The following is a 27,335-nucleotide window of genomic DNA, read 5'->3' on the forward strand; positions in this document are numbered from 1 at the left end:
TTACTTCAAGAATCACAGAATCCCTACAGTGCAGGAGGAGGCCATTCAGCCCATCAAGTCTGTGCCGACCACAATCCCACTCAGGGCCCCCTCCCCGTAACCCCATGTATTTACCCTAGCTAGTCCCCCTGACACTCAGGGGCAACTTAACATGGCCAGTGTGTTAAATTGGCCACGCTATTAAGCATATTGGCCATGCTAAATAGCCAACCCGCACATCTTTGGACTACAAAATCTAAAAACAAACTGTGATTTAAATGAGAATCTGATGGTGGGGTGAGGAACTATGTAAGCTGCCACAACTGCATTTTAAACATCACATGTTTAAAAATTTTTTTTTAAAGGAAGCCTCCGACTTTAACCAGATTTACAGTGCCCATTCGCACCCCGTTGTGACACCCTCCCTCCCCCGCCCGGCTCCCCGAACATTGTGATTCATCCCAGTGCTAATTTAGCAGCAAAACTAAAGTCTCCCCAAGTGTCCTTTTTAACAGATCCCTCCTTCACGTAACACAAAAAATAGGTTTAATCAGCAAAGGCAAGCAGTGCCTCAGTGATTCCGATCATTAACGTGCACATGTGGGTAACAGATGGCTTCTCAGAGAGTCTCGTGGAGCTGACTAGCCTTTTCATGAACAAAACTATCCGAGCTCAAAGCGCCTGCTCACATAGGGAGGTGACCTGCTGCAGTCTGCATTAAGTTAATCTTTCTCTACACCCTAGTTATAACTGTGACACTACATTCTGCACCCTCCCCTTTCCTATATATGGTACGCTTTGTCTACATAACGCACAAGAAACAATACTTTCACTGTATACTAATACATGTGACAGTAATAAATCAAAACGCACGCTGGGCATTCTCTCTTCCACCTTCTTCCGTCGGGAAAAAGATACAAAAGTCTGAGGTCACGTACCGACCGACTCAAGAACAGCTTCTTCCCTCCTGCTGTTAGACTTTTGAATGGACCCACCTCGCATTAAGTTAACTTTTCTCTACATCCTAGCTATGGCTGTAACACTACATTCTGTACCCTCTCTTTTCCTTCTCTATGAATGGTATGCTTTGCCTGTATAGCGCGCAAGGAACAATACTTTTCACTGTATACTAATACACGTGACAATGATAAATCAAATCAACTCACAAGTCAGCACCAACAAGAGAGCAGGCACCATGAAAGGAGAGATGGTGGGATTTTGGTAATGTCGCCAAATTAGTAACCCAGAGGCTAATGCGCAGTGGAGGGGGAGAAATCAAGCCTTTCAGTTGATTTTTAAAATCTGGAATATTAAAAGCTAGTTTCAGTAAGAGTGTTGTGCACAGTTCTGGAATCTGTATTATAGGAGGGGTGTAACAGCACTGGAAAGAGAAGGTTTACCAGGATGTATCCTGGGCTGGCAAGTTTTAATTATGAAGAGAGATTGGATTAGACGGGGGTTGTTTTCCTTAGAACAGAGGAGACTGAAGGGGAGGGGACAGGACTGAGATGTGTAAGATTACAAGGGGCATAGATAGACTAGACAGGAAGAAACGTTTCCTCTTGGTGGAGGGATTAATGACCAGGGGACAGAGATTTAAGGGAAGGGGCAGTAGGTTTAGTGGGTGGTGGGAAGTTGGAACTCAGTACCTGAAAGGATGGTGGAGACTTCTTAACATTTAAGAGTATTTAGATGCGCACTTGCAATGCGAAGGCATAAAGGCTGTGGACCAAGAAAATGATATCGGAACAGTTGGGTGGTTTGTCTTTGATCGGTGCAGACATGATGGGCTGAAGGGCCTTTGTCTTTGCTGTAGATTTATGTGACTATAAACTGAAACCATCTGTGATTGTCAAAAAATGATATGGAGATGCCGGCGTTGGACTGGAGTAAACACAGTGAGAAGTCTCACAACACCAGGTTAAAGTCCAACAGGTTTATTTGGCAGCAGACGCCTGCCAAATAAACCTGTTGGACTTTAACCTGGTGTTGTGAAACTTCTTACATTGTCAAAAAAACCCATCTGGTTCACTAATGCCCTTTACAGAAGGAAAACTGCCTCCCTTAGCCCGTTTGGCCTCCGTGTGACTCCATACCCACAGCAATGTGGTTAACTCTTGATTGCCCTCTGAAATGGCCCTAGCAAAGGGGAAGTAGGGATGGGCAATAAATGCCAACGACGCCCACATCCCATGAAAGAATAAAGAAAAGGGCAGAGGGGGGGAGAGAAGCTGGGAAAGAAAAGTTGAGGGGGGGGGGAAGAAAAGAGATACAATGGGAGAGACTGGCCCAGTTTGCTAGAATTAGGATAATCCTACGCTCATAAATAATTCCAATTGAATGATAAAAGGATCGCATTCACATGCAAATCATTTTCTAGAGAACAACGTCATTATTCCTGAAACTGTTATCGGTTAGCATTAAAGTAAAACAGAAATATTCAAGTCCAATTATGGGACAGAATTGCAACTCACTACAATGATGTATTTCATCCAGCTTTACGACAAAGTACTGATTATCCAAGCAGAAATTACAGTTGTCAATTTTCCAGAAAATGACTGTACCAGAAAGGAGAAAATTAAAGCGTGCCATTGATTTTTTAGAAAGCTTTCATTTCCCCTGCACACTGAATTGCGAAATTATTATACATTTATATCAGAACCGCACTGGCCACAACGCACAAAGATACAGGCCAAACAGATCACACTTCCCAGGTTCTGGAGTTGTTGAATAAAGTTTCGCCATCTTCATGCCAAAACTGTTCATTCAATGCTGTCGCTCGTTCAACTCCCACTTCAAAATCTGAGATTTTAGCACATAAGACATAGGGGTAGACCAGATGGCCTGTCAAATCGGCCCCATTCTTCAATCCCATCATGCCTCATCTTGGGCTTCAACTCCATTTTGCTGGTCACTCCCTATATCTCCCTGTTCCCTGAGAGACCAAATGTCTGTCTACCCCAGCCTGAACTATACTGAATGATGGAACACCCACAACCCTCTGACATAGGGAACTCCAAAGATTCGCAATCCTTTGAGTGAAGAAGTTGTCCATAACTCAGTCCCAAATGACTGCCTCCCCCCCACCCTGATTCTGCGCCCCCATGTTTTAGATTCCCCAACCAGAGAAACAATCTCCCAGTATCCACCCACGTGGAACAAAGAACAATACAGCACAGGAACAGGCCCTTCGGCCCTCCAAGCCTGCACCGATCATGTGTTCCTAACTAGACCATCCGTTTGTATCCCTCTATTCCCAGTCTGTTCATGAGAATGATGTGGGAATGATATAGGTTTCAATGAAATTGCCGCTCATTCTTCTAAATGTCAGAGAATAGAAGTCCAAATAACCCAACCTCTCATTGTAGGACAAACCCCTCATTTCCGGGAACAATCTAGTGAACTTTTGCTGAACCGTCTCCGATATAAGTATATCCTTTCTTAAATGTGGAGACCAAAACTGCACACACTACTCCAAATGCGGTCTCACCCAAACCCAGTACAAGTGTAGCTGAACTTCTTTATTATTCTTGATTTCCAATCCCCCTTGGAATAAAGGCCTTTGCGAATTCAGCTTGTACAAAGCACAAAGGGATCTGGTGTGTTATCCTCTCAGATGTTCCTTTGGGTTTTCAAACAAGCAGCAGCCACTCCAGGAGAACAGTCAAACCCAATTCCAGACACCCACAAGTTGCTCTCATTTGAGGTCTCATCACCTTGGTGGCAGCCATGGCAATGGAGAGGAAGCCAGGCATCACCAGCCCAACCAGTAACATTGGGAAATTCAACTTGGCTAAATCAACCTTCTCTGAGCCAAAAATCCCCTAATAACGTGCAGGCAACTGCTCAATACGTCAGCTCAGTAGGTAGAACTTGTTTCAGAATCGGAAGTTTGTAGGTTCAAGCCCCACTGTAGATATATGAGCACGTGATCCAGTCTGCTTCTTCAGGGCAGTAATGAAGGAGTGCCACACTGTCAGAGATGTTAACATTTCGAAGAGGTCATTAAACTAAGGAGGAGGCACCCCATGGCTAGCATTTCTATCTCTGAGCCAGAAGCTCCCAGTTCAAGTCCCACCCCAGGACTTGACGTCCAAGGCAAGAGTGTTCACAACGTGTTCTAATGGGTTGAGTACCAACCTGTAAATCCTTCCAGAGAGGCCAAAGCTACAGCTTCTGGTGACAAGCTGTGACCTGGTCAAGGGAAATCTATCAAGACACGAGAAAAGATGTTCAACTGAGTCCGTAGGCGGAATTTTCCAGTCCCGCCAGGAATTGTAGCGGGCAGGAGAGGACCATGTACAGGTCCATTGACCACAAGGGAGTGGGGGGGGGGGGGTAGTTTCCAGTCTTGGGATGAGCAGGGCGGGAAAATCCCACCCCTTGTTTACCCCTTCAGAGGGCTATAGAAGAATCCAGGGACTGGACTGTTCAAGACAGAAGACGGAAGCTTTCCTAACCAACATCAAAACCCCAAACAACATCAACAAAAGAACAGCATCAGAACCCTTTTATGGGATCTTGCTGTGCTTCTCTAGACTACATGCTTCAGGACGCATGGGTTTTTTCTTCCCCATGGATTGGTTTCATTTGTCCCAGAGTTGCCACAGGTGTCAGTCCCAACGTGTTGTCCACTTTAAAGTCCTTCCCATGTACAAAACGGCTAGCAGGAAAAGCGGAACTCTCTTGTCATTTGCGAGACCTGCCCCCAACCCAAGGGCATCACAAAATACCGTGCCAGTTTCCCTGGAGCTCCGAGGTCACCACAATGACAAAAAGGTGGAGCATAAATATGGGTTCCTCAGATCAGGAAGCTGATATGAAGCAGGTATAAGATGTATCGGAAGGCAGCATTAATGGGTCATGTCAGCTGCCTTTCCCAGGGAGATCTGTCTATGTAAGGATGCGTTATAAAACAGCAGTCATCACTAAGACAGCACCATCCAATAAATCACCCCCTCCAAGAAAGCTTTAACTCTTGGGTGTAAAGCGTCAATACTTCATTTTCTATGGCCGGCACAGTGGTTAGCACTGCTGCCTCACAGCGCCAGGGATCCGGGCTCAGTTCCAGCCTTGGGTCACCGTCTGTGTGGAGTCTGCATGTTCTCCCCATGTCTGCGTGGGTTTCCTCCGGGTGCTCCGGTTTCCCCCCACAAGATGTGCTAGTCAGATGAATTGGCCATGCCAAATTGCCCCTTAGTGTCCCAAGGAGTGTAGGTTAAGGAGATGAGCAGGGTAAATACATGGGGTTGTGGGGATGGGACCTGGGTGGGATTGTGATCAGTGCAGACTCGATGGGCCGAATGGTCTCCTTTCTGCGCTGTAGGGATTCTATTCAAGGAATCCTGTCCATAGCTCCATATTTCTGGTTGTAATTCTTAATGGGAATTCCTACAAAATCTTACCCATACAGCATAGTTTTTTTGATGTGCAACATGCAAGCCCTTGACTTAAATATCCTGGCCGGAATTTTCCCATCCCGCTGCGGAGATTTGACTCGTCGCCAGGACCTCCGGCTTCGATGCAGCCGGAGCGTGCGGTGAGATCGCATTCCCTGTATTTGAAAAGTGGGAATGGGTTAAACATGATAAATATTAATAAAAGAGAGGGGGGGGGGAACCTTTACACGTGGTCACCGGCTCCCAGTGTTCCAGCTGAGATCGGAACTCAAACCCCTAAACAAGGCACTGTCATTCCATGGGAAATGGATGAACAAAAAATGCCAACCACAAATAGACACCACGCCCTACCTATCCGATCCTGTGTTACAGATAGTTCTTCTTCTTTGGCCTCTATTGATATTAAATTGATTTTCTTTTAATCAAAGTCCAATTTTTACACAAACTCTATATTCACAGGTCCCATCTAACCAGTTGACTCAATCCACAAATTTGCACTGTACACCTCTAAATCTTGAAATTTGACGGTCACAGATTTAAACATAGAATCACAGAATCCCTACTGTGCAAAAGGAGACCATTCAGCCCATCGGGTCTGCACCGGCCCCTTATCCCCATAACCCCATGCACTTACCCTAGCGAGTCCCCCTGACACTAAGGAGCAATTTAGCACGGCCAATCCACCTAACCCAACGCATCTTTGGACTGTGGGAGGAAGCCGGAGCACCCAGAGGAAACCCACGCAGACACAGGGAGAACGTGCAAACTCCACACAGACTGTGAGCCAAGCCAGGAATCGAACCCCGGTCCCTGGCGCTGTGAGGCCGCCGTGCTAGCCACCGTGCCACCCATCTCACCAAATTCCTGCATTACACTGTCTCATAATGGTGGTGGAAGCAGATTCAGCAGTAACTTTCCAATTGGAGGGAGTTAGACTAATTTGATTGCGCTTTCAAAGTGCTGGCATCGGCACTCTGGGCCAAATGGCCTCTTCCTATCCTGTACTAAGGATCTATCAATTAATTTTTGAAGTTTACAGAAAACTAAAAAAATGTTAAAGTTGAATTAGTCATTACGTTAACACTGCAATGAAGTTACTGTGAAAATCCCCTAATCGCCACACTCCTGCACTTGTTCAGGAACACAGAGAGAATTTAGCACGGCCAATGCAATGTAAATAGCACGTCTTTCGGACTGAGAGGGGAAACCGGGGGAAACCCACACAGACACGGGGAGAACATGCAGACTCTGCACAGACGGTGACCCAAGCCAGGAATTGAACCTGTATCCCTGGGGCTGTGAGGCTGCAGTGCTAACCACTGCGCCACCATGTTCCCCAACTGTAGGTCTGCTTTGTATGTAGAAAATAATAGCGATTCTATCATCTCAAAACGGATACACATAAGACTGTGGTCATTGCAATCTTGAATTGTGAGCCAGCATCACATGACTGTAAGTAGCTCACTTATGTACCTAAAAGAATAATGTAGTTATTAACTTCAGAGCAGAACGTAACTAAACAATGAATCATGTTGCTTGATGACTTGATTTTGATCAGAAATGGACAAATGCAAGGCAGATTTTAAAAAGAATTGTCAACACCACTTCAATCTCATCAAAACAGCTCATCAGGCCAGTGTGTGTCAGCGCGTGCGTGCATCTGTGTCCACGCCTGTGTGGACACGATGCCACAGAAATGACACACATCTCTCAAACAACTTATATTTAAGAAGCAAAAACAAAAAATGCTGGAAAATCTCAGCAGGTCTGGCAGAATCTGCGGAGAGAGAATAGAACCAACATTTCGAGTCCACTTGACACTTCATCAGAACATTAAATTACTTTTAAGTAGCAGATAGATAGATTTCACCGGCTACAGGCCAGAACACGCATAGGTCTGTTGACCTCAAGCAGGATTTTCCAGTTTTGGGTGAGCGTGGCTGGAAAATCCCACCCTATATGCACCAAAGAATATGAGGCGAGCACGGGAGTATGACATGGAGATAGAGGACCAGCCACGATTATGTTGAATGGTGGAATAGTCTCAAAGGGCCGAATGGCCAACAAATGCTCCTATCTTCAATGTTCCAGAGTAGAAATTTACCAAATAATTTAGAGGACAGTCTCGCTTTAAGAACGCATGGAAAATTATCGTTCGTGCACCTTTTTTTAAAAAATTCCCTGCCCCCACATTCAACTCACAACCAAGACCCCTCAGAAGTATTGTGAAGGGCGTTTAAACCAGGGAGAGGCACTCTTGGGGCACAATCAGAGAGTGGGAGGGGACAGCACAAAGCGGACAGAACACCACAATAGCCCCGAGCTGTAGCACTGAGAGTGGATGCAAAAGGGCAGTGAGCAATGTCCCCGTTTTACGAGCTAGCACAAGTGCAGTGCAACACTGTACAAACCCGGATTTGCCTAAATCCCACAAAAGTCAAGGACTGAATCATCCCTTTCACAAAGCCAAAGAATGCAGCATCTGTGGAGAGACCGATACAGCCCCACGCTTCCACACATTAAGGCAGCTCTCCGTAAATGCACAAGGGTGGCATTATTTTTTAGCTGGAGAAATATCAACCCTGGCAAATTAAACGCGACGAGATTGGGCCTTGAAGTGTGAACCCTGCAAGCGATGGCTAACTCCTGGGAGTCACCTACTTAACCGTTCAGAGGGGACCTGGGGAAAGACTCGCCGTAAACCTCGCGTCCCCGGCAGGTGAACTTTCCAGGTGGTGGTTCCAATCCATCACACCCCCAGCTCCTAAAAAACAAGAGTTAATCAGGGAATACTTCGTCACATGGCACAGTGGTTAGCACTGCTGCCTCACAGCACCAGGGCACCCAAGTTCGATTCCCACATCGGGTCTGTGTGTTTGCGTGGGTTTCCTCTGGGTGCTCCGGTTTCCTCCCACCAGTCCAAAAATGTCAGGTGGATTGGCCATGCCAAATTGCCCCTTAATATCAGGGGGATTAGCAGGATAAATATGTGGGGTTACGGGAATAGGCTCTGGTGGAAATGCGGTTGGTCAGGACAAAATGGCCTCCTTCTGTACTGTAGGGATGCGATGATAAGAGAGTGGGAATCTCAAAGTGTCTCCAAAAGCAACTGCCGAGGCAGGAAATCAATTGGAAATTTGGAAAGTAAAGGTAAAGTTTATTTAATAATCACAGGCAAGGCTTACATTAACACTGCAATGCAGTTACTGTGAAATTCCCCTAGTCGCCACACTCTGGCACCTGTTCGGGTCAATGCACCCTAACCAGCAGGTCTTCCAGACTGTGGGAGGAAACCGGAGCACCTGGAGGAAACCCACGCAGACATGGGGAGAATGTACAGACTCCACACAAGGGCTGAATTGTCCACTCCTGCTCCTATGTTCCAATTCCTATGTTCCTACGACCTTGGCCGCGGGGCACAGGACACAGTTCCACAATGAGACAGAACTTGTGGACTGTGAGGAGGATAATGCAGACAGAGCCAAGTTGATGGTTTGGGCAGAAAAGTAGCAGATGGAATTTAATGAAGGGAAGTGTGAAGTGGTTCACTTTGATAGGAGGAGCAGGGCTAGATGATAAGAAATAAAGAATATTATTCTAGAAAGAGGTGATGGCACAGAGGGCCCTGGGTGTATACGTGCATCAACCATGAAAGATGGCATGACAGGTTGGGAGAACAGTTAATAAAACATACATCCATCCTGGGCTTTATCAATAGGGGCATCGAGTACAAGTGTCCATTAAACCTGCACAACTCACTGATTCAACCTCAACTGGAGGACTGCATTCAGCTCCAAGCACCACCTCATAGGAAGGATGTGGAGGCAAGACAACACAGGATTCCTGGGTTGAGAAACTTCAATTCCACAGATTGGAGAAGTTGGGACTGTTTTCCTTGGAAAAGAGAAGGTTAAGAGGAGATTTGATGTGGAGTTGCCAGCGTTGGATTGGGCTGGGCACGGTAACAAGTCTCACAACACCAGGTTAAAGTCCAACAGGTTTATTTGGTACCATGAGCGTTCGGTGAGTCACCTGATGAAGGGGCAGCGCTCCGAAAGCTCGTGATTCCAAATAAACCTGCTGGACTTTAACCTGCTGTTGTGAGACTTCTAACTGAGAGGAGATTTGATCGAAGTGTTCAAAATCACAAGGGGATCTGGTCAGAGGAGACAGGGAGAAACTGGCCCATTGGTCAGAGGGTCAAGGACAAGATTGAGAACACAGAAATCAGATGACTAGCTGATGGGCTAACGGTGACACAAACTGTTAGGATCTGGAATGCACTGTCTGAGCGTGTGGTGGAAGCAGGTAACTGGACGAATATCCAAAAAGGGAGAGATCATAACATCTCTACAGCACAGGAGGTGGCCATTCAGCCCATCGAGTCTGCACTGACTCTCTGACGGGATATCTCACCCAGAAAGTGGTATCTCACCCAGAGTGGCAGGGAGAGGGTGGGGGGACAAATCGTTCCTTCAGAGAGTTAGCCCCGGCACGATGGGTCAAATGGCCTCCTGTAGCCAACTGTGAATCTTTGTCATGACTAGACGGTGTAGATTGGGAGAAGGCTCCTGACAGCACACACCAACAGTATAGAGCAGACAGGCCAAATGGCCTGTTCCCTGCACTCCAAGTTGAATGCAAGAGGATTGAGGAATAGAGAATGAAAAAAGACAAGTTAATGGAGTAGAGGGTACAGATCAATTATGAGCTAATTGAATAAAAATTTAAAGTTTATTTATTAGTGTCACAAGTTGGTTTACATTAACACTGCAATGAAGTTACTATGAAAATCCTCTAGTCACCACACTCCTGCGCCTACTCGGAGAGTTTAGTATGGCCAGAGCACCTAACCAGCACGTCTTTTGGACTGTGGAAGGAAACTGGAGCACCTGGAGGAAACCCACGCAGACACGGGGAGAATGTGTAGCTCCTCATGACCCCATGCATTTATCTTAGCTAGTCTCCCTGACACTATGGTGCAATTTAGCATGGCCAAACCACCTAACACGCACACCTTTGGAGTGTGGGAGGAAATTGGAGCACCCAGAGGAAACCCACGCAGACAGGGAGAGAATGTGCAAACTCCACACAGACAGTGACCCAAGCCAGGAATCGAACCTGGATCCCTGGCGCCGCGAGGCAGCAGCGCTGACCGCTGTGCCACCGTGAATAGTACAAGTTGGAAGGGCCGAATGGCCTCCAGCTGTGCCTATTTCCCTCTCAGTGGGGATGCAGGGGAGGCTGGTTTAGGGCTTCATTCATCAAATCCACACTCCACCCCACCCCCTCTCTCTCAAAGTGTCACTTGGCACAGTTCCAACTCACTGCTTATGTCCAAACTCAGAAACTCAAGACTCCGGGGGCATTTTGCTTGGAGCTGGACCCAAAATTTCACTTTGAAAGGTGGGGGAGAAGGCTGAAAGAAAGTGTAACAAAATCCAGCCCCCCCACCACCTCCTCCAAAAGCCAGTTCCACAGAGCAACTGAACTCTGTATTGGAGCCAGTGAAGGAGCCTCACTATCTAACCCTTCCTCCAAACCTTCAATCCAAAACTGCTGCCTGAATTGTAACCCACACACACACACACACACACAACAGTAAAATGCTCAGCTAAAAACTTTTCCTGCACAAACTGGAGAGAAAGTTTCATCAGAGGGAAGCCCAGTGAAGCTGGGGCACATTATTGCATTATTATCAAATGGGATAGACACGGTGATAGATACCAGCAGTAATGAGAATCCACACCAGTGAATGGGAAAAGAGAGATATCTCACACACATACCTGCACTCAGACTGCTGTCTGCAACAACAAGAGGGAAAAGTTCCGAGTGTTTGATTAGCACACTGACAGGCAATATAATCCTCTCAATCCTGCAAGCAAGTCTGCAGCCTGAGTGTAACCCCGCAGAGAAATAACATCATCTTCACCCGCAGCTCAGAGAGAGAGGCAAATTTTCCCAATGGTTATTGCTGCCTTTTTCCTCTCTCCTGAAGCAGGAGCCGGCTGCTACCTCTTGTCCCTGGCTGCCCCGGAGCTCAATGTTCCGCTACACTCACTGGATCCGCTGCCTTTTCCCTCTCTCCCGGCTCCGCTTGCTGTTTCCCTGCTCTCTCCGCCCACTCTGCACCTCCCCTTCCACACTGCGCTGCTGCCTGCGCTGATACTGCGCCCAAACGGCGCTGCTGCCTGCACCCAAATTGTGTTCACACTGCGCTCACACTTCACCCTCACTGTACTCACACTGCACCCACACTGCGCTCACACTGCACCCTCACTGTACTCACACTGCACCCACACTGCGCTCACACTGCACCCACACTGCACCCTCATTGTACTCACACTGCACCCTCACTGCGCTCACACTTCACCCTCACTGTACTCACACTGCACCCACACTGCGCTCACACTGCACCCACACTGCACCCTCATTGTACTCACACTGCACCCACACTGCGCTCACACTGCACCCACACTGCACCCTCATTGTACTCACACTGCGCCCACACTGCGCTCACACTGCACCCACACTGCACCCTCATTGTACTCACACTGCACCCACACTGCGCTCACACTGCACCCACACTGCACCCTCATTGTACTCACACTGCACCCACACTGCGCTCACACTGCACCCACACTGCACCCTCATTGTACTCACACTGCGCCCACACTGCGCTCACACTGCACCCACACTTCACCCTCACTGTACTCACACTGCACCCACACTGCGCTCACACTGCACCCACACTGCACCCTCACTGCACCCTCACTGTACTCACACTGCACCCTCACTGCACCCTCACTGTACTCACACTGCACCCTCACTGTACTCACACTGCACCCACACTGCGCTCACACTGCACCCACACTGCCCCTCACTGTACTCACACTGCACCCACACTGCGCCCACACTGCACCCACACTGCACCCTCATTGGACTCACAGTGCGCCCACACTGCGCTCACACTGCACCCTCACTGCACCCTCACTGTACTCACACCGCACCCTCACTGCACCCTCACTGCGCTCACACTGCACCCTCACTGTACTCACACTGCACCCTCACTGTACTCACACTGCACCCACACTGCGCTCACACTGCACCCACACTGCACCCTCACTGTACTCACACTGCACCCACACTGCACTCACACTGCACCCACACTGCACCCTCACTGTACTCACACTGCACCCACACTGCACCCTCACTGTACTCACACTGCACCCACACTGCACTCACACTGCACCCACACTGCACCCTCACTGTACTCACACTGCACCCACACTGCGCTCACACTGCACCCACACTGCACCCTCACTGTACTCACACTGCACCCACACTGCGCTCACACTGCACCCTCACTGCACCCACACTGCGCTCACACTGCACCCACACTGTACTCACACTGCACCCTCACTGCACCCTCACTGCACCCTCACTGCACCCTCACTGTACTCACACTGCACCCTCACTGTACTCACACTGCACCCACACTGCGCTCACACTGCACCCACACTGCACCCTCACTGTACTCACACTGCACCCTCACTGCACCCTCACTGTACTCACACTGCACCCTCACTGCACCCTCACTGTACTCACACTGCACCCTCACTGCACCCTCACTGTACTCACACTGCACCCTCACTGCACCCTCACTGTACTCACACTGCACCCACACTGCACCCTCACTGTACTCACACTGCACCCTCACTGCACCCTCACTGTACTCACACTGCACCCTCACTGCACCCTCACTGTACTCACACTGCACCCTCACTGCACTCACGCTGCACCCTCACTGCACTCACACTGCGCTCACACTGCACCCTCACTGCACTCACACTGCACCCTCACTGCACTCACACTGCGCTCACACTGCACCCTCACTGCACTCACACTGCGCTCACACTGCACCCTCACTGCACTCACACTGCACTCACACTGCACCCTCACTGTACTCACACTGCACCCTCACTGCACCCTCACTGCACCCTCACTGTACTCACACTGCACCCTCACTGCACCCTCACTGTACTCACACTGCACCCACACTGCGCTCACAATGCACCCACACTGCACCCTCACTGTACTCACACTGCACCCTCACTGCACCCTCACTGTACTCACACTGCACCCACACTGCGCTCACACTGCACCCACACTGCACCCTCACTGTACTCACACTGCACCCACACTGCGCCCACACTGCGCCCACACTGCGCTCACACTGCACCCTCACTGCACCCTCACTGTACTCACACTGCACCCACACTGCGCTCACACTGCACCCACACTGTACTCACACTGCACCCTCACTGCACCCTCACTGCACCCTCACTGTACTCACACTGCACCCTCACTGCACCCTCACTGTACTCACACTGCACCCTCACTGCACCCTCACTGTACTCACACTGCACCCTCACTGTACTCACACTGCACCCTCACTGCACTCACACTGCACCCTCACTGTACTCACACTTCACCCTCACACTGCACCCTCACTGCACTCACACTGCACCCTCACTGCGCCCACACTGCACCCTCACTGCGCTCACACTGCGCCCACACTGCGCCCACACTGCACCCTCACTGCGCTCACACTGCACCGTCACTGCGCTCACACTGCACCATCACTGCGCTCACACTGCACCGTCACTGCGCTCACACTGCACCGTCACTGCGCTCACACTGCACCCTCACTGCGCTCACACTGCACCCTCACTGTACTCACACTGCACCCTCACTGCGCTCACACTGCACCCTCACTGTACTCAACACTGCACCCACAGTGCGCTCACACTTCACCCACACTACTCACACTGCACCCACACTGCAGCCACACTGCACCACACTGCACAAACACTGCACTCACTGCACTCACATTGCACCAACACTGCGCCCACACTGCATCCACTGTGTGCCCACACTGCACCCACAATGCACTCACACCGCATCACACATCTACCCGCACTGCACCCACACTGCATCACACTGCACCCACACTGTGCCCTCACTGCACCCACACTGTGCCCACACTGCACCCACACTGCATCACACTGCACCACACTGCACTCACACTGCACTCACACTGCACCCACACTGCACTCACACTGCACCCACACTTCACCCCCACTGAACCCTCACTGCACCCACACTACACCCACACTGTGTCCTCACTGCACTCACACTGTGCCCACACTGCACCCACAGTGAACACTCACTGCATTCACACTACACTCACACTGCGCCCACACTGTGATCACACTGTGTCCTCGCTGTACTCACACTGCGCCCACACTGTGATCACAGTGTCCTCACTGTACTCACACTGCATCCACACTGTGTCCTCACTGTACTCACACTGCATCCACACTGTGTCCTCACTGTACTCACACTGCACTCACACTGTGTTCTCACTGTACTCGCACTGCACCCACACTGTGATCACACTGTACTTGCACTGCACCCACACTGTGATCACACTGCACTCACACTGTGATCACACTGTGTCCTCACTGCACCCACACTGTGATCACACTGTGTCCTCGCTGTACTCACACTGCACCCAGACTGTGATCACACTGTGTCCTCACTGTACTCACACTGCATCCACACTGTGTCCTCACTGTACTCACACTGCATCCACACTGTGTCCTCACTGTACTCACACTGCATCCACACTGTGTCCTCACTGTACTCACACTGCATCCACACTGTGTTCTCACTGTACTCACACTGCACCCACACTGTGATCACACTGTACTCGCACTGCACCCACACTGTGATCACACTGTACTTGCACTGCACCCACACTGTGATCACACTGCACCCACACTGTGATCACACTGTACTCGCACTGCACCCACACTGTGATCACACTGTACTTGCACTGCACCCACACTGTGATCACACTGTACCCGCACTGCACCCACACTGTGATCACACTGTACTCGCACTACACCCACACTGTGATCACACTGCACCCACACTGTGATCACACTGTGTCCTCACTGCACCCACACTGCACCCACACTGTGATCACACTGCACCCACACTGTGATCACACTGTGTCCTCACTGCACCCACACTGTGATCACACTGTGTCCTCACTGCACCCACACTGTGATCACACTGTGTCCTCACTGCACCCACACTGTGATCACACTGTGTCCTCACTGCACCCACACTGCACCCACACTGTGATCACACTGTGTCCTCACTGCACCCACACTGTGATCACACTGTACTCGCACTACACTCACACTGTGATCACACTGTGTCCTCACTGCACCCACACTGCACCCGCACTGTGATCACACTGTACTCGCACTACACCCACACTGTGATCACACTGTGTCCTCACTGCACCCACACTACACCCACACTGTGATCACACTGTGTCCTCACTGCACCCACACTGCACCCACACTGTGATCACACTGCACCCACACTGTGATCACACTGTACTCGCACTACAGCCACACTGTGATCACACTGTACTTGCACTACACCCACACTGTGATCACACTGCACCCACACTGTGATCACACTGCACCCACACTGTGATCACACTGCACCCACACTGTGATCACACTGAACCCACACTGTGCCCCATTTTCCTGCACTGAATCCTGAAACTAGCCTCTCCTGGGCGAGCCAGATACTGATGTCAGCGTTGTGCTGAGAGTGGGCTGGAGTTTTATTGCAAACACATTTTGGATGCAGCCTGAGATATTTCTATGTATTCACCTCTTCTTGGGGCACAGCAATCTAACCTGCCCCCTTCTAACCTCTCACTTAAATCTTAATCAGGGAACATCCGCACCAGACAGACACAGAGGGAGAGAGACGTACTCGAGTGGTGGATAGTTAAAAAAAAACCGTCTCCTTGTCTAAATATTCTTTTATTCGGCCTTAAGAAAACGTGGCTGCTTTCGTCAACTTGGCAACGACTGCTCCCCCTCCGCCACCACCCCTCCTTTCCCTCCTTGAATGCTTTGCGTGTGTAGTTTGGAAACCTTTAAGGAGTCAACCAGGAGGAAGGGTAGTGGAGGTTTGAGTAGCAGGAGGATTGGGGTGAATTTGATTTTCTCCCTTGCCTGTTGTTACACATCCTCACACCCTCCTGAATGTTATCCGAGGTCACAAACTGTTTGCAACGCAAACAGTGCTGTTGTAACTTAAACACGCTGCGGGGAAGCAAAAAGGAAATAGTGAATGAGGCTGCGTGTTTTTGCACAGTAACTGTTCCAGGGTGAATGCTTCAAGGCGCTGGCAACGTTGCTTCTGCCCCGCTCAGTTACACAACCCTGGCATTGGGGAGGGAGTTGGGAGTCAGTGTTGGGTCTAACTTTATTAAAAACAGGAACACAGCAAAATATGTCAGGATCCAGCGTTTGGAACCTGAGCACAAGATGTTAGTCTCCGAGCCTCGGCGTTGGCACAGCTCCCAAGCACAGCTCGTTACAATGCTGTGGTTGTACAAACTCTTTTCAAACCTTTTATTCCTCATCCACCATCCCGCAAGAGGGCCAAGACTTGAAGCGGAAGGAGCCGACCAACTCCTTATTCGCCTTTCCCTGTAATGAGTCTGAAAGTGGCAAGTCCGAGGAAACCGCTCATGAAAACAGATGGAGTTAAACTGGATTGAGTTGGCAGTTCTCCTCCTGCCCTCTTCCACACAGCACAAGGGGGACCCGGCTATGAAAGAATTGCATCGACGCTACTGTGTAGAAACTCAACATTTGGCAGCACGCCCCTCTTGCCACTTTGTCTCACCCTATCAACATATCCTCCCGTTCCTTTGCAGATGTAGACAGGAACCCAAATGTCCTTAGAATTCCTACAGTACACAAGGAGGCCATTCCGCCCATTGAATCTGCACTAACTCTCTGAATGAGTACCTCACTGCCCAAGACTGCAAGGAACTACAAGAGGTCTTGAATGTAGCCCAGTCCATGAGGCAACCCAGCCCCCCATCCATTGACTCTGTCTACGCTTCCTTGGCAAAACAGCCAGCATAATTAAGGACCCCATGCACCCCAGACATTCTCTCTTCCACCTCCTTTCTTTGGGAAAACGATAGAAAAGTCTGAGATCACGTACCAGATGACTCAAGAATAACTTCTTCCCTGCAGCCATTAGACTTTTGAATGGACCTACCTCACACTGAGTTGATCTTTCTCTACACCCTCGCTATGACTGTAACACTACATACTGCACTCTCTCCTTTCCTTCTCTATGAATGGTATGCTTTGTCTGTATAGTGTGCAAGAAACAATACTTTTCACTGTATACTAATACATGTGACAATAATAAATCAAATCAAATCACTCAAGCCCAAACCTCTCCCCATAACACCGCACATTTAACATGGCCAATCCACCTAACCTGACATCTTGGGACAGTGAAGGGCAATCTATTATGGCCAATCCACCTAACCTGCCTATCTTTGTACTGTGGGAGGAAACTGGAACACCCAGAGGAAACCCACAGAGATACAGGGAAAATCATAGAATCTCGATAGTGCTGAAGGAGGCCATTTGGCCCATTAAGTCTGCACTGACTCTCTGACAGAGCAACTTACCCAGGCCTAATCCCTGTAACTCCAAGAATTTATCCCACTAACCAACACATCTGTGGACACTGGACACTAACCAGCCCGTCTTTTGGACTCTGGGAGGAAAGTAGAGGACCTGGAGGAAACCCATGCGGACACGGGGAGAATGTGCAGAATCCGCACAGACAGTCACCTCAGGCTAGACTCGAACCTAGGACCCTGGCGCTGTGAGGCAGCAGTGCTAACCACTGTGCCACCGTCCCCAATGTGTTTCTCTAGCTTCCCTTTAAATGCATCTGCAAGCTGTCCAGGTGATAACAAGTTCTACATTCTTACCACTCCCTGAGCAAAGTGGCTTTTGCTAAGTTTCTCTCCGGATTTATCAGGGACCGTCTCCGAGCTGTAGCCCCTCATCCTGGACTTCCCACCAGCAGAAAGGTTTTCTCTGTGCCTAACCAATCAAATCCCCTTCACAAGTTTAACGGCTTCTCTCAGCCCACTTCCCTCATCCTCCTCTTTTCTCGGCTGTTCAGTCTTGCTTGATAGTTGCACCTCCTCAGTTTTTATATTATCCCATGTGAACCTGGTGAAAGGATGTTGGCCCCGGAATGTTAACGGTTTCTCTCTCCTCGGCTGCTGCCAGACCGGCTGAGGATTTGCTAATTTGCTAATTTGCTAATCCTCCTGATCCTAAGGGACAATTTAGCACAGCCAATCCACCTACATGCATGTCTTTGGACTGTGGGAGGAAACCGGGCCACCCGGAGGAAACCCACGCAGACATGGGGAGAATGTGCAGACTCCACACAGACCCAAGCTGGGCATCAAACCCGGGTCCCTAGATCTGTGAGGGAGCAACGCCAACCATTGTGCCACCGTGCCCGCCCATGTTATTAAAATCACTGCCAATTTTCTTACTCAAAGTAGCAAAGAGGAGAAGATGCACCATAGAATCCCTACAGCGCAGAAGGAGGCCATTCAGCCCATAAAGTCTGCACTGATTCCCTTATCCAGGCTCTCTCCTCCATTCTAACCCCATAACCCCACACACTTTACCATAGCTTATCCACCTAATTTGCACATCTTGGGACGATATGGGGCAATTTAGCATGGCCATCTTTGGAGTGTGGGAGGAAACCAGAGCACCCGGAAGAAACCCACACAGACACGGGGAGAACATGCAAGCTTCGCACAGACAGAGACCCAAAGTCGGAATTGAACCTGGGTCCCTGGATCTGTGAGGGGGCAGTGCTGACAATTGTGCTACCATGCCACCCCAAAAAGAGACAATTAAAATCTGGGGAAATTACAAGATAATTGACCGAACCAGAAATGACCAGTAAGTGCTGGTATGGTTCAGGTCAGAAACTTCAAAGTGTTTTATGGAACCTGCCTGGATCATAAGTTTTGCACCTTGAATTTAGCCAGGATAAACATGAGATGTTTCACTTCAGGTATTATTCAAATGAGCCACTAGGGAGCTTTGTCAAAAAAAAAATTATTTAAGAATATAGTTAACATGCATAGAAAGGAAAGAAGCAACATCTTTTATCAATTACAAACAAGAACAAAACAACCACGATAATGTATAACCCTAACAAATATATCTAAGAAATTCCAATCACACCAAAACCTTCCGTAGGCAAAACTCTTTAAATAAGTTCAACACAGCAAAGTCTAATGCTCATGTGATGCTGGAATTGACTCATTTGGTAGGAAAATTGAAAGTTCTCAGTCTTGTAAGTTCTGGTAGTCTTCTTGAAACACTCAGAACAGTCTGAAGTCAGAATAGCTTTCCAGTACCCCCGACAGACTCTGGTCAATTCACCAACAACAGATTTTCTACCCCGGTAAGGCTTTCAGGTAACCCGCAGAATTTCCAAAACCAGGGAGAGAGAGAGACTCCTCCTCAGCTTGCTGCCCCTTCTAAAACTAAAACTCAAAACCTGCAGACAAACAGGAAACGAAAGAATGCCGATCACCTGACCCGCCAACCAGTTTTTCTCCTGACGATGCAGTCATAAATATCCCAGTAAAAATAAACAAACCCCCGTTTAAGCAGCAATAAAAAGACTCCTCCGGACAAATCGGTGCCATAATGAGAAAAAAAAGGCCCACTTACAACTGCAGAAAACACAATATAGAAAAAAAGTCTCTTAAAGGTGCACTGACGTCACAGTATAAAAGAAATAGAAGCAGAAGATGCCTGGATGGTCCCATCATGGCTGCTCTTGGTCTTCAATCCATTCTCCCGCTCGCTCCCTATATCCCTTAATTCCAAATATCTGTCTATCCCAGCCTTAAATATATTCAGTGATGATGCACCCACAATCCTCTGGGGTTCTGAAGATTCACAACCCTTTGAGTGAAAGCATTTCTCCTCATCTCAGTCCTAAATGATTGGTCCCTTATCCTGAGTTTAGGCACCTGAGTATGGGAAACAACCTCTCAGTATCTATCCCGTTAAACCTCTTCAGAATCTTGAATGTTTCAATGACATCACCTCTCAATCTTCTAAACTCCAGAGAATAACGACACAATTTACATATCCTCTCATCATAGGACAACTTTCTCATCCCAGGGACCTTTGCTGTACCCTCTCTGGTGTAAGAATATCGTTTCTTAAATATGAAGACCTATTATTCCAAGTGTGGTCCCATCAAAATCCTGCACAACTGCAATAAGACTAGTTATTCTTGTTCTCCAATCCCCCTTGTAATAAATGCCACTTGCTTCCTCATTTCTCGCTGTACCTGCGCACTCTCTTTGTGTTCATAAGAACATAAGAACATAAGAAATAGGAGCAAGAGTAGGCCATCTAGCCCTTCGAGCCTGCCCCGCCATTCAATAAGATCATGGCTGATCTGAAGTGGCTCAGTTCCACTTTCCCGCTTTCTCCCCATAACCCTTAATCCCCTTGCCTACCAAAAACCTATCTACCCATGTCTTAAATATATTTAGCGAGGTAGCCTCCACCGCTTCAACGGGCAGGGAATTCCAGAGATTCACCACCCTTTGAGTGAATAAGTTCCTCCTCAACTCTGTTCTAAACTGCCCCCCCCCTTATCTTGAGGCTGTGCCCTCTAGTTCCTTGCACTCGTTCACACAAGACTGTCTAAACGCCAACATTTCATTCCTTCCAAAAAATATTTTACTTTCCCGTCCTTATGGCCAATCTCACAGTCACACTTCACCACGTTACTCTCCATCTGCCATTGTATTACCCACTCACTTAATCTGCATATATCTCTTTGTAAGCTCTTGGTGTCCTCCTCACAGCTTGCATTCCCACATAACTTTGTATCATTAACAAACTGAGACATTTTACTATCTCTTCAGCAAAGTCATAGTCGTCATGGTGTGAGGTAATCCATTTTGGTAGGAATAACAGTAAAATGGACTATTATTTAAAAAATTGCAGCATGCTGCTGTGCAGAGGGACCTGGGTGTCCTTGTGTAGGAATCTCAAGGAGTTGGTTTGCAGGTGCAGCAGGTAATTAAGAAGGCAAATGGAATTTTGTCCTTCATTGCTAGAGGGATGGAGTTTAAAAACAGTGAGGTTATGTTGCAGCTGTACAAGGTGCTGGTGAGGCCACTCCTGGAGTACTGTGTACAGTTTTGGTCTCCTTACTTGAGAAAGGATACACTGGCACTGGAGGGGGTGCAGGGGAGATTCACGAGGTTGATTCCAGAGTTGAGAGGGTTGGATTATGAGGAGACACTGAGTAGACTGGGGCCTATACTCATTGGAATTCAGAAGAATGAGGGGAGATCTTATAGAAACATATAAGATTATGAAGGGAATAGATAAGATAGAAGCAGGGAAGTTGTTTCCACTGGCGGGTGAAACTAGAACTAGGGGGCATGACCTCAAAATAAGGGGAAGCAGATTTAGGACAGAGTTGAGGAGGAACTTCTTCACCCAAAGGGTTGTGAATCTGTGGAATTTCCTGCCCAGTGAAGCAGTTGAGGCTACCTCATTGAATGTTTTTAAGGCAAGGATAGATAAGTTTTTGAACAGTAAAGGAATTAAGGGTTATGGTGAGCAGGCGGGTAAGTGGAGCTGAGTCCACAATAAAGTCAGCCGTGATCTTATTGAATGGCGGAGCAGGCTCGAGGGGCCAGATGGCCCACTCCTGCTCCTAGTTCTTATGTTCTTATGTCACTGCATGCTAACTTGAAAATATTCTATTTATCTCTACCTCCCGTCTGTTAACCAATCTTTTGTCAATGTATCACCCTCAACTCTGTGAACCCTTTCATTTGCTACCTTATCGAGTCCCTCTCGGAAATCCAACTAAACCACAGTCAAAGTTTTCTGATGTCATACGCTATCAGCGAAGACAGAGAACCTGGCGCTCAGCCAAATTTCCATTCACCGCAGCGGGACTGGAAAATCCTAGCCGCGGACCAGATCGGAGAATTGCAGCCTATATCTACTGTTCTCCTTTCAATCTACCCTACCAGTAACGTCCTGATAAGCTCTGATAAATTTGTGAAACAGGATTTCCCTTTCGTAAAACCATTTTAACATAGTATGTTTTCCTAAATGCATCGTTAAGACCTCTTTAATTTTTTTTTATTCACTCGTGGGACATGGGCATCGCTGGCTGGCCAGCATTTATTGCCCATCCCTAGTAAAAATGTAACACAGCATGAAAGCTGACACACTGACGGTGATTTTAAGGGGCGTGAATAGGGTGGGAATAGGGGGATATGATCCCCGGAAGGGTAGGGGGTTTTAGTTCAGTCGGGCAGCATGGTCAGTGCAGTGTTGGAGGGCCTGTCCTGGTGTTGTAATTTTCTTTGTTCTTTTATCTTGAGATTTGATACAGCCAAGAAATCCCCAATGACACGTTTGTTACAGTATATATTGTTTGAATGTTTTACATTTCTAATCACACAATAAACCACAATTAGAAACCCAAAATATAAATCATGTATCTCTGATAGGGATTCACGATGCCTGAGCTTCAACTCAGCGAGACAGGTTCGCAACAGCAACAACAATTTATACTTGTTGGTAAGAGAGTGCTGATGGGTCGGCAATAGGACTCTGCTTGGTAGAGCCGTTGCCATGGAGAGTGCAGTGTTTAAGAATTGGGCAACACTTGCTCAACAATCCTAATTGCGCTGCAAGTTTCATTGAATAAGATTGCCAGTCAGCCTCACAGTATGGTTCACTGTTGTGCACTCAAAACCACATATATTCACACAAGGCGTTCGATCCTTTGCAGATAGAGGGAGCATTTCCATGCCTGGGGGGGAGGGGGTCCATCCCCTGGTTCATTCCCATGGCAATTCCTTGACCAATCAGAGTTGACCTGCCTGCTAATCCCGCTGACACTAGGGTTAATTTTAGCACGGCCAATCAACCTAACCCACACCTCTTTGGACTGCGGGGGGGCGGGGAAGCTGGAGCACCCGGAGGAAACCCATGCAGACACAGGGAGAAGGTGCCAACTCCACACAGGCAGTGACCCGAGGCTGGAATCGAATCCAGGTCCCTGACGCTGTGAGGCAGCGGTGCTAACCACTGTGCCACCATGCCACCCGAAGGTGCGGTGCCCAGAGCTGCTCTCGGTAGCCTAGCTGCGGTCTAACTAGGGTTCTGTGTGGCTGAAGAATGATCCAGTTTTTGACATTGCTTCCAGTGCCAGGAGTGTCAGTAACCAAATTTAGGGGAATTGGCAAAAGAACCAGAGATGGCAAGGAAAAAAACCAAAAAAAGGCTGTCGTCAGCTGTTATGATTGAGAATGTAGCTGCCCGAGGGAATCCCTACAGTGCAAAAGGAGGTGATTCAGCCCATCGAGTCAGCACTGACTCTCTGAGCATATTTACCCAGGCCCGCTCCCTGCCCTATACCCGTAACCCAACACATTTATCCCACTAATCACAGAATCCCTGCAGTGCAGAAAGAGGCCATTTGGCCCATCGAGCCTGCACCGACAACAATCCTGCTCAGGCACTATCCCCATAACCCCTGTTAGCCCCCCTCACACTAAGGAGAAATCTAGCATGGCCAATCCACCTTAGTGGGAGCAAGATGGAATGGCAACTTAATGAAAGGAGTGGGATGAATACTTGAAGGGGAGAGAGCGGGAAGGCTAACAGGTAAAGGGCAGGGGGCTGGGGCTAACTCTACATCTCTTCCAAAGGGACAGCACAACTATTGCATGGAAGGTGCGGAAAGTCTGCAGAGGGATCTGGATAGGCTGAGCGAGTGGGCGAGGACCTGGCAGATGGAGTACAATGTTAGCAAGTGTGAGGTTATCCACTTTGGTAGAAATAATAGTAGGAGGGATTATTATTTAAAGGGTGAAAAGCTACGGTGCAGAGGGATCTGGGGATCCTTGTGCACAAATCACAAAAACCCAGTCTGCAGATGCAGCAGGTGATCAAGAAGGCGAATGGGATGCTGGCCTTTATAGCGAGGGGGATAGAATATAAAAGCAGGGAGGTCTTGCTGCAACTGTACAGGGCACTGGTGAGGCCGCAACTGGAGTACTGTGTGCAGTTTTGGTCGCCGCACTTGCAGAAGGATATATTGGCCTTGGAGGGAGTGCAGAGGAGGTTCACTAGGCTGATACCGGAGATGAGGGGGTTGGACTGTGAGGAGAGATTGAATAGACTGGGTCTGTACTCATTGGAGTTTAGAAGGCTGAGGGGGGGAATCTTATAGAGACGTATAAGATAATGAAGGGGATGGATAGGCTAGAGGTAGAGAGATTCTTCCCACTTAGAAAGGATAGCAGGGCTAGAGGGCACAGCCTCAAGATAAGGGTGGGGGGGGTTACAGTTTAGAACGGAGTTGAGGAGGAACTTCTTCACTCAAAGGGTGGTGAATCTCTGGAATTCTCTGTCCGTTGAAGTGGTGGAGGCTGCCTCGCTAAATATATTTAAGTCACGGGTGGATAGGTTTCTGATAGACAAGGGAATTAAGGGTTATGGGGAGAAAGCGGGAAAGTGGAACTGATCCACTTCAGATCAGCCATAATCTTATTGAATGGCGGGGCAGGCTCGAAGGGCTAGATGGCCTACTCCTGCTCCTATTTCTTATGTTCTTATGACTCCTCCTGCCTTCTGTTCTGTATTATTCCATGGTTAACAATCCTCCAATCTGCTGGCAAACTCTGGCAAATTGCCCTGACAACTTCTTTGGAAATCTGTTCAGCGAACAGTTCCTTTCCCCCTGCTGAGGGAGAAGGGTTTGCAACCAAAGATATGGAAGAATCACAGCACACATCTTGAACTGTAAAATTGCCCTGGGAATCTTCATTGATAATTTTGTTCCAAAGTTTCAAGCTGCCCGGTTAAGAAACGAACCGGGGGCTATAACTGGTATTCCTCCCAGAGTAATCGCTAACATCTGAAAAGATTTAGCAACTCCCCCAGTCCTGACGGACAAATCCCATTGATTTGAGCTTGTGCACAGCGGGGGAACCTCCAATCATGCAGCAAGATGCTTCCTTCAGTTAATCCATGTCCGGCCTGAGAAGTGTGATTCCTCAGCTCCCAATGTAATGATCAACTTTGTTTCACCTACAAATTTTCAAAAGTGATTTCGGAATGTCTGGAAAGGGAAAGTGCAAGTGATATTTTTACCTCAGAGAAGAAAGATCGGGAGAGAGAGAGGCACAGCAGGGACGAGGGTCTAGGACAAAGAGGATAGAGAGAGAGTGAGAGGTACAGCATGGACAGGATCTAGGACAAAGAGGATAGAGAGAGAGAGGGAGGTACAGCATGGACTAGGGTCTAGGACAAAGAGGATAGAGAGAGAGAGGGAGGCACAGCATGGACTAGGGTCTAGGACAAAGAGGATAGAGAGAGAGAGGGAGGCACAGCAGGGACGAGGGTCTAGGACAAAGAGGATAGAGAGAGAGTGAGAGGTACAGCATGGACAGGTTCTAGGACAAAGAGGATAGAGAGAGAGAGGGAGGTACAGCATGGACAGGATCTAGGACAAAGAGGATAGAGAGAGAGAGGGAGGTACAGCATGGACAAGGGTCTAGGACAAAGAGGATAGAGAGAGAGTGAGAGGCACAGCATGGACAGGATCCAGGACAAAGAGGATAGAGAGAGAGTGAGAGGCACAGCATGGACAGGATCCAGGACAAAGAGGATAGAGAGAGAGAGGGAGGTACAGCATGGACTAGGGTCTAGGACAAGGAAGATACAGAGAGAGAGAGAGGCTCAGCATGGACAAGGGTCTCGTACACATTTGATTTATAAGCAACAACAACTTGCATTTAGAAAGCACCTTTACCATGATAAAACACCCCTAGGTGAGTAACAAAACAAAATTTGACACATAGGCCAGAATTTTAGCGCCCCGCCTGCCACAGGAATCGGAGTGGGCGAGGGACGGAACATGGAAAGGTCTATTAACATAGGGCGGGATTTTACCGTTTCAGGACGAGTGAGGCCATAAAATCCCACCAATAAAGTGACTTTTGGGCCAATGTTCAAAGGGGTAGACTGTACGACGTAGGAGCAGAAGTAGGCCACTCGGCCCATCGAACCTGCTCTGCCATTCAATGAGATCATGATCAGTCTGGTGTGATAATCCTCAAATCCACTTTCCCCCCTTAACCCTTGATTCCCTTCCTGACTAAAAATCTGTCTATCTCAGCTTTGGACAACCCAGCCTCTGCGGCAAAGAATTCCACAGATTCACTCCCCTCTGAGAGAGGAAATTCCTCCTCATCTCTGTCTTAAATGGGTGACTCCCTTACTCTGAGATTATGCCTCTTGGCCTAGGCTCTCCGACAAGGTGAAACAACCTCTCACTATTTACCCTGTCAAGCCCCCTGAGAATCCGATACGTCTCAATAAGGTCAATTCTCATTCTTCTAAACTTCAATGAGTACAGGCCCAATCTACCCAAACTCTCCTCAGAAGAAAACCCTTCCATATCCGGGATCAACCCAGTGAACCTTCTCCATTGCCAGTACATCTTTCCTGAGATAAGGTGACCAAAAAGGTTGTTAAGAAGGCATACGGTGTCTTGGCGTTTATTGGTAGGGGGATTGAATTCAGGAGTCGCAGCGTTATGTTGCAACTGTACACAACTCTGGTGCGGCCGCACTTGGAGTACTGTGTGCAGTTCTGGTCCCCACATTACAGGAAGGATGTGGAGGCTTTGGAGAGGGTGCAGAGGAGGTTCACCAGGATGTTGCCTGGTATGGAGGGGAGGTCCTATGAGGAGAGGCTGAGGGATTTGGGGTTGTTTTCACTGGAAAGAAGGCGGCTAAGAGGGGATCTTATTGAAACATATAAGATGATTAGAGGTTTAGATAGGGTGGATAGTGATAGCCTTTTTCCTCTGATGGAGAAATCTAGCACGAGGGGGCATGGCTTTAAATTAAGGGGTGGTAGTTATAGG

General features: G+C 48.5%; 1 protein-coding gene across 2 annotated transcripts in view; it reads right to left on the bottom strand.

The window, feature by feature from the left end:
* Positions 1–11,480, bottom strand: part of lpar1 (lysophosphatidic acid receptor 1) — a 104,039-nt gene extending 92,559 nt beyond the window's left edge. For both annotated transcript variants that reach the window (XR_013886658.1, XM_080188417.1), the window contains exon 1: positions 11,165–11,480. The gene's annotated coding sequence lies outside the window, so the exon portion shown is untranslated. The remainder of the gene's footprint in view (positions 1–11,164) is intronic.
* Positions 11,481–27,335: the final 15,855 nt, after the last annotated feature.

The sequence above is a fragment of the Carcharhinus amblyrhynchos genome, chromosome 5 (genome assembly GCF_965287045.1).
Source record: "Carcharhinus amblyrhynchos chromosome 5, sCarAmb.v2.hapA, whole genome shotgun sequence".
Lineage (NCBI taxonomy): Eukaryota > Metazoa > Chordata > Chondrichthyes > Carcharhiniformes > Carcharhinidae > Carcharhinus > Carcharhinus amblyrhynchos.